The 8,851-nt window shown below is 38.1% G+C and overlaps 1 pseudogene; it reads right to left on the reverse strand.

Moving 5' to 3' along the window:
- Positions 1 to 921: 921 nt before the first annotated feature.
- On the reverse strand, positions 922 to 2,865 carry LOC111175215 (lysine-rich nucleolar protein 1 pseudogene; annotated as a pseudogene).
- Positions 2,866 to 8,851: the final 5,986 nt, after the last annotated feature.

Below are 8,851 nucleotides of genomic sequence, written 5' to 3' on the forward strand. Positions count from 1 at the left end.
ACTGCCTTGTTCCAGTGGAGACAGGCTGTGTGCTACACGGAGTCAACAAATGAAGAACAACATGGGAAATCACACCACAGAAACTTGCAGACAGCCTGAGGAGGGCCCAGGAAATGGGGAAAAAGGGGGATAGGTGACTCAAGACAATGTTGTTTAATTTACAAAAGGACAGAGGCCCAGCTAACTGCAGGGCAGGAGCTGTCACTAGAGCAACAGTGGTCTGCACCTACGAGAGCAGCCGAGACAAGGCTAAGTTCAATCTGAGGACACTTGGCATCTTGCTGCCTTGGCTGCCCAGCATTCTCTGCTTAGACCCTGCTTCAGGAACAGACTTTAATAAACCTTCCCAAGCCAAGTGGAACTCATTCAGCCACACTGAGCTAGAAAGTCAAATCCTATCACACAGAGACTGAAGATACCAAACAGCAAGAGGGGAAAGGCCTGACCACCACACCCTAATGAGAGCTATCACTGTGGTGATAGATCAGGGACAATCGCTCAGCCACTCTCCGGAAGCACCCAGTAGATGGCTGAGCACAATGCTTCCTGACAGCCGAGCAAGCCCAAACTGTAGTGTGATCTCTCAGCAAGATAAAAATGATTAGAGAAGCAGTGTTTGGTTCCTTTTACACTGGGCAAGTTCCTGTAGTGTGGATCAAGACTGGGAAAGATTTATTCCCCTGTCGGAAGGGGATGTGCCCTGGAGAGCTAACTCAAATGCAGAATCTTACCTTGTAGGCCTCTTCTGTTATGCATCTCAAGGTTGAATCCGTGAAAGGCCAAGTTCACCTTCTGAGGGAAGTGGCCCACCTGAATCACTGCTAACACAGACTTGTAAGACTCTAGACCTGGCTGATGCTTGTTGGTCAGGGCCCAGGCAGACCTGCCTCACCTCTGCCCCATGGTGAGGCAGAATCAGAATCATAAAGATTAAATACATTAATGCAAGGGAGACACATATGTGCCTGGCACACAGTAAGCACTAGACAAGCGTGAGCTATTGCTATTGATACTCACTGTCTTCAACAGGGACGGAAGCTTCACACAGAAAACAGTAGGTTTCAGCCACTCACATGTTCTCCTGGTTCCTGAAACGAGCTGCCCTCACCCCACTTTGAACAAGCACATCAACATAGTTGTCCGTTATCTCTGCAGGAATTCAATTCGAGACAACTGTCCTATGGCTTTCATCTGCGTAACAGAACAATAAAAGCAATGTTGCCGTTTGGGGGGACAAGACAGGAGAGTTTAATCTTCAAACTTGATTGACCCGGGTGCGTTCCTGTCAATGTAAAAGATTTTGTCCAGAGCCGTGGAGAAGCCAAGGCTGGCCCTCTGCTTGTACTTCCAGCTCATGGCCCAGTCGTAGTCCTGCTGCAGATTCTGCTGCAGGGTGTCGGCCACCTTCTTGCTGAGGGCCATGTTGGGCCTGCCAACCATGTTAGGGGGGCGACTGAATGAAGGGGACAGATTTTTAAAGCCACCCATGAGTTTGAGAAATTTCAGTTTCTGTTCCTCATTTTCAAAGCCAGCAGTATCCCATTGGCCAAACTGAGTTCCTGTCTGCTTCCTGGTGTCAGAAGCTTCCGTCCTCCCCAACTCACGATCGATCTCTTCTTGCAAGGCCTTTCGCCTCACCTGGTCTATGTGCGCCTCGTCCATGTTGCCCTTCTTTTCCAACACTACCTCCAAGTCCGTGTCGGGCTCCTCCTCCCAAGGTTCTCCTGCCTCTTCTTCTTAGAGCTGGCAACTCAGTGTCTGCCTGCTCTGCCTTTTTCTTGGACTCCATTTTCTTCTTCACAGGGGCCTTGGGGTCATCTCCTATTGGGGTGTATTCTGGAGCTTCTACTTTTACTGACTTCTTTTTACTTCCTTTCCTACGGCTGCTCTCCACAGACATGGAGAGCTCAGGGTGCCCTAGGGGGATATCTCCCTCCTGGTGGATTTTCTTTTTCTTCTTCATCCTCATGTTGTGTTCCCTGGGGCTCCACTGCTTCCGTTTCTGTCCCGAGACTGCCTGCTCAGGGACGCCACCTTTCCCAACTGAGCAAGTGTACAAAGCGTCCCTGGCCTCACAGAACCAAGGGTCCCTGGCTGAGACGGCTGTAGCTTCCTGTGCCTTCTTCTCCTTCTTGTGTTTTTTGAGCTTCTTGCCAACTCTGGTCACCTCCTCGCCCTGCCTGTGGTCTGTGGAGGTCTTCACCCTTGAGCCAGGGGACACGGACTTTCTCTTCTTCTTCTTTTCCCTACCGAGGGACTCAGATGGACCAAGTGCCTGCTTTGTGGGGCTGGGCGATGGCTCAATCCGTTTGGCACGTAACATGGTCTCAGGTTCTAGGAGTTCCTCGCAGACGGTGCTGTGACTCCTTTTCATTCATTAGAGGCATTTCAGGTGCCTGCTCTTGGACCATATTCTTCGAGGGTGATGTGGCTCTTGTGGGACAAACCTCCGCAAAATAATTGTCACTGTTTAAAACAGAGTATTGAGTCTCTGGTTCTTTAACTACCTTCCTTTTCTTCTTCTTTTTCTCTGGGAACCCGAAGCCCAGGTCTCCTTTGTGAGTCTTAGTGATCATTCCCGAAAGCCAAACTTCCCCACCTCCACGTGAGAGCCCACTCCGCCGTGACCATCAATAACTTTTTATCTCAATGAATGACATTCAATTATTTTTTCATTTATATATATATATGGAAATATCCTTACTTATGTCACTCAGAGCCAATTTTATGTGAATAATGAACTATTTGGAATAATCAGTAATTGCGTTTCTTCTTTTCTGACTAGGACTGATCAGTCTACTTCTAACCGTATAGGCTATTTGGAAGATAGAGCAATTTCGATGTAGATTAGTGATAACTGATATTTCAAATAAAGTAATAAGAAAGAATGAGGTTACCAAGGTTAATTTCTACTAATTTACACTTAATAAACCACCACAGAGAAAATTATATTATCACAATAAACATAATATCATTGCCTTATCTCTACTAGTAATCACTCCATAATAACTCTCTAAGTTAGACATCAAGTCATGAGCCACCTAATTTTAACCACAAATACTTAATAATTTTATATTATTTCTTTTAAAATAATGTCACATTATAGTGACATATAAGTATGTATGTATGCATATATAAAGTATTATGACAGTATTCATTTTCTGAACCCTTATTTATCATGTGCAATCTTTTTTATTTATGCCATTTTAATACTGGTGAGGAGTAGCAATGAGGATTCTCTGAATATCTGCTAAAGCTTATATCTGGGTTCAAATGAGAGGAGGTACCCTATAAAGAATATTATAATTTATCTTTGGTCAACTGATTTTTATTGGAACATTATTAAAATTTAGTGTTTATTCTTCATTTCACATATATATATATTGAGGGCTTATTATATAATAGGTATTCTGCTATTACTGACAGAACATTGTGAATCAAACATACGTGATGTGAGCCTCACTGAGCATACTATCCAGTGATGGAGACAGACAATTAAATACACAGTTTTTACGTGAATATAATTATATTGTCAGGGTGCTATGGGAGCACACAGGAGATCAGAAAAAAAAAGGAAGTGAAAACCAGAAGGACAGAATATAAAAGAGACTGGAAGCTATTTCTTAAGGCTGTGGTATGAAATGTAAGTGGCCTGCTAGTGAAAGATGAGGTCAGAGAGGAAAGCAAATTCCAAAGCATGAAGTGGCCCTCAGTCTCTGAAGAAGAGTTTGTCCTTCACACTTTCAGAAAAGTGGGAAGTCATTTAAGGACTTTAACTAGAGCAAGGGCATGACCCTTTAGATTTAGATTTCTAAGACTTCAGAAAGACCCCTCTGGGTATAGCATAGAAAACATTATAAGAAAAAAAATCAATTGCACTCTTCTTGCCTTATTAGATTATTAAATATACCTTGGCAACTACACAGTTTTATTTAATCTAATAATATATTATATACTGCTAAATTCACAAAACTTTATACAATAGAGTATTCTAAATGCTATGTTTCCTTGATATGTTTTTCTATTCTTCCATCCCCTTTCCTTTCATAAAGACAATAATCTTCCTTGTGTTTTATAATACATCTGTTGGGCTGAGAAAATCTTATGAGGCAAGGCTAATTGTCTTACCTTGAATGTTTTAGTTTTCTTGTGACAAGTTTGAACTATTGCCATCATAGTCATAGATCATTGTTAAATTCAAGTAAAGCTGATTGACCACAAACCCTTGGCCATAGTAACTGGAGCAGGGAACAAAAGCTGATTCATCGTGGGTCAATTGAGCTCTCTCTCATATGGTATTTAAACTCCTAATCTTAATGACTGTGGTAGATGCCTGGGTCATATGATTGGCAGAGTAAAGGTGAATGTTCTTCAAAGGCATTATATTAAAGTCTTTGGAACAGTACATGATTATGATCTTAGGACAGATTTGTCAACGCTTCCTTGGATTTGATATGTTGTCAAGTATCCTTAAAATAATATATATATTTTCCTTGAGTTATAGTTATTTTGATTTGTTTTATGTTTCTTAGAAGCAAAATTATACACTGTCTATACTATCAAAATAATCATTTGACAAACTAAAGAATTTAATGTCTGCTAGTATTAAAATAGCTAGTACATTAGCATGTCTTTATCTGAGCAGAAATATTTTTTGTGCCTAGTGAATTTTGTTAAAATATACCTGTTAGGTTCAGATGATTTCATCTATGTAAAACAGAAAATCCTACTTCACCAACTTTCAAAATTCAGGAAAAAATATTGCCATATTACTAGAAGCTCTGAGATAGAATGATAGTTAATTTAGCACCTCAATGACATTGCTAATGCTAGGAATCTACATCTCTCTTTCTGTGTCCTCCATTCTCACCATGCCAACAATATCCGTGCATTTTTCCAACATTGTTACAAGAGCTATGATCATCTCATCCTCCCACAACAATATCATATTTCTTGAATACATGATACCACTTAGAAATACCTGTTTTTAAAGAACTAACTTAGAACTTAAGATAAAATTAGAATCTTGGATAGAGAGCATCTTTGAGATCATCAAACGTTACACTCTCATTTAGAGATTTGAAACTGTGTCCTCCACAATTTTACTTAAATTAATGGCCCCCTGACCAATAAATTCTTGTATACATAGACAGGAAGTGTGAAAGGGGATCAGCTAGAGTGCAGTTCAAGGAATGAAAAGGTGAACAGCGCATTGAAAAATTTGTCCTCCAAGGTACTGGGACATGGGTGGTGATTGTGTGCCATGGGGATAAGGAAGATAGGGAGTTGAGGAAGGTAACAAATACATTTAATCAGCTTGATAATTCCAATTTGCCCTTGGAACCATGTTGTTTTATCCTCTATATGTGTTCATTTCCAATATTGAGATGTCAAATTCATGCAGTAGTATTCTCAGGGCTCTGAAAGAATGTTTCATCCAGAATTCAGAATGCAACTAATATAAACAATGCAACTAATATAAACAATTTATTGCTAAAAAATAAGGGTTAAAGTGCTACAGAATTACTGTATTCCAAATGTGCCCCACGGTGTTTTAAAATTTAAAAGGTCACTTCAGAGATAAAGGAGTTTATACTGCCAGTCACTTCATTTGAGCATTTATCTTTCAGTTGAAGTGACATTTCTTTCCCCTATTTTACATACTGAGTTTCCACCGAAGATTGTATTTGCAGAAAAAGAGACAGTCACAAAAAATTTTTCAAAGAATTAGAAAGTCATGGAGAAGTGGTATTTGAAGTAAGGCATAGAAAGTTTGGTAATATAAATGTTATACTTCATTTTTCTACCTTTTTCCTCATGACACCAATGCAATATAAGATTGTATGTATAATGTATATACATAATATATCAAAAGATACATATATATGTATCTTTTTACATGAACATCATAAATAGATAAACAACCTTGTTTTCATGTTAATGACAACAATGCCTTCATCAAAATAGCAAATATCTTTCATGTTATATTCTTAGTATTGTAGGAAATTGAGTTTACACATATGCAGCTTCTCTCTCTCTCTCTCTCTTTTTTTTTTTTAAATATTCAAAGTTCCCTTTGGTAGTTTCTACTTTATACAAGTTGAATATATTATATATACACATAAGATAAAAGAAAACTTCAGTCAAGATTTTTTATTTTTTAGCATCTTCTCTGTTTGACCACAACAAGAGTAATTAAATAAATTCTGGGAGGAATTTCAGTGCTAAAGTCTCCAATATAATATGCTCTCTGAGATCAATGAAGCTATCCTTCACTTGTTCTCATTTTCTATTTCACTTTGTACCTCTTGGTTGTTGCTGAACTGAACTTTTAGTGTCAATCTGGAAATCTGTTTTTCATTTTTGAGTGTTCTGATATAAGAGCAGTTAATGTTGGGGAGAGAAATACCTGTTCCATTGAATGCAGATGGTCAATTCACTGCTGTTAATACTCAGAACAGTTTTTCTGAAATATTATTCTAAAATAGTATTCTATTGAACTGACTTTTTAAAATTGACTATTTTTTAAGAGCAGTTTTAGGGTTACAGCCAAACTGAGGGGAAGGTACAGAGATTTCCCACGTACTCCCAGCTCCCACACATGCATCACCTCCCCCATTATCAACATCTGCCATGAGAGTGGTACATCTGTTACAATGGATGAACCTACATTGATACACCATAATCATCCAAAGTGCATAGTTTACACTGTGGTTCACTCTTAGAGTTGTACATTCTATGGGTTTGGAAAAATGTGTAATGACATGTATCCATCATTATAGTATCATACAGAGTATTTTCACTGTCCTAAAAATCTCCTGTGCATCATCATCCTTCTCCCCCAACCCTGGCAACCACTTATCTTTTACTGTCTCTATAGTTTTGCCTTTTCTAGAATGCCATATGATTGGAATCATACCCTATGTAGCCTTTTCAGATTGCCTTTTTTCACTACTAATATGCATTTTAGGATCTTCCATGTCTTTTCATGGCTTGATAGCTTTTATTGCACTGAATAATATTCCACTGTCTTGATATACCAGATTTTATATATCTATTCACCTACTGAAGGACATCTTGGCTGCTTCCAAGTTTTGGCAGTTATAAAGTTGATATAAACATCATGTGCATGTTTTTGTGTGGACATAAGTTTTCAACTCCTTTGGGTGAATACCAAGGAGTGCCACTGCTGAAATTGTATGATAAGAGAATGTATCATTTTGTAGGAAACTTCTAAAATGTTTTTCAGAGTGGTTGTAACATTTTGCATTCCCACCAGCAATGCATAAGAGGGTCATTTACTCTACCATTTGGCTAGCATTTGGTGTTGTCAGTGTTCCAGATTTTGGTCAAGGATGGCCAGTATGTGGTGGTATTTCATTGTTTTAATTTGCATTTCCCTGATGAAAAATAAAATGAAACATTTTTTCATTTCCTTATTTGCCATCTGCATATCTTCTCCACCTGCGTATCTTCTTTTCTGAGGTGAATGCTGAGGTCTTTGGTTCATTTTTTAATTAGGTTAGTTGTTTTCATATTGTTGATTTTTAAAAGTGCTTTATATATTTTGGATAGCAGTCCTTTATCAGATGTGTATTTTATAAATGTTTTCTCCAAGTCTCTGGCTTGTTTTCTCATTATCTTGACATTGTTTTGCAAAGCATATGTTTTTAGTTATAGTTAAGCTAGCTTATCAATTATTTCTTTCATGGTTTGGCCCTTCAATGATACATCTCAAAAGACATCACCATATCCAAGGTCATCTAGGTTTCTCCTATGTTACCTTCCAGAAGTTTTGTAGTTTTGCCTTTTACATTTAGATCTGTGATCCATTTAGAGTTAATTGTGAAGGTGTAAGGTCTGTGTCTAGATTCTTTTTTTTTTTTTTTGCATGTGAATGTCCAGTTGTTTCAGCCCCATTTGTTGAAAAGGCTATTTTTGTCCCCCACCCCCCCTTTTATTTTTGTCTTTGCTCCTTTGTCAAAGATCAGAATTCCTAATCCTTTTCATAGGAGAATTGCATTCAAAACTAGTATATCTCAGGTCTGGGTATGCTCATTGCTACTGGGTTGTCAGGCCCACTAGGCATACATATCTAGGAATATTCATATATATGTATATACATATATGAATAAACACACATTTCTTTATTGAATTTTTCTGTATATATAACTATTTCTCTATCTATACAATATTTATATATATATATGTATATATATATATATATTTTTTTTTTTCATACTGATGTCTCCAACTGTAACCCCATACCACAGGTTTCATTTTAGCCTTCCCCTCTTGCTTATTTATGACTTCCCTCTCTGACAGTGACACATTTAGGTCCCACCTTCCACCACCCATTAACTTCTTAGTTCATTCTCAGTATACCTATAAAGCAGGTTCAGAATTGCTATTTTAAACCCCTGTGAGAAACTTATCAGTTAGACTACAGTGCTTTGTACCATTTCTTTTGTCTTTACTTTTACAATTTCCCATCAAAACACCATTTTCAAAAGTTACTTAGGTCAAAACTTTATTCTTCCCCACTGGTTTTCAGCTTTTTTGCATGAACAACTCCATCTATCATAAAGCTTTTTCTTTAATTATGAGAAAGCTTGCATCTGATTACTTCAAACAATAACACATTGTGAAAAATATATTAACCAAGAGGGCTTCAATATCATTTCTCTATTTTCCAGGTGAGAAGTAAGTAATTTTCATCAAAGCACATACTTTCAACCAGAACAGATGGTGCTATGTAGTTCAGGTAGTGACTAATTTTTACACTATAGGGAACTGGTGACAGTCATAGCTAAGTATGGCTAAGCTACGTGAGTATGTCCTGATTCAGTAT

The sequence above is a fragment of the Delphinapterus leucas genome, chromosome 4 (assembly GCF_059928025.1).
Source record: "Delphinapterus leucas isolate spDelLeu-1000000601 "Yukka" chromosome 4, BTC_Dleu_Yukka2, whole genome shotgun sequence".
NCBI classification, from domain to species: domain Eukaryota; kingdom Metazoa; phylum Chordata; class Mammalia; order Artiodactyla; family Monodontidae; genus Delphinapterus; species Delphinapterus leucas.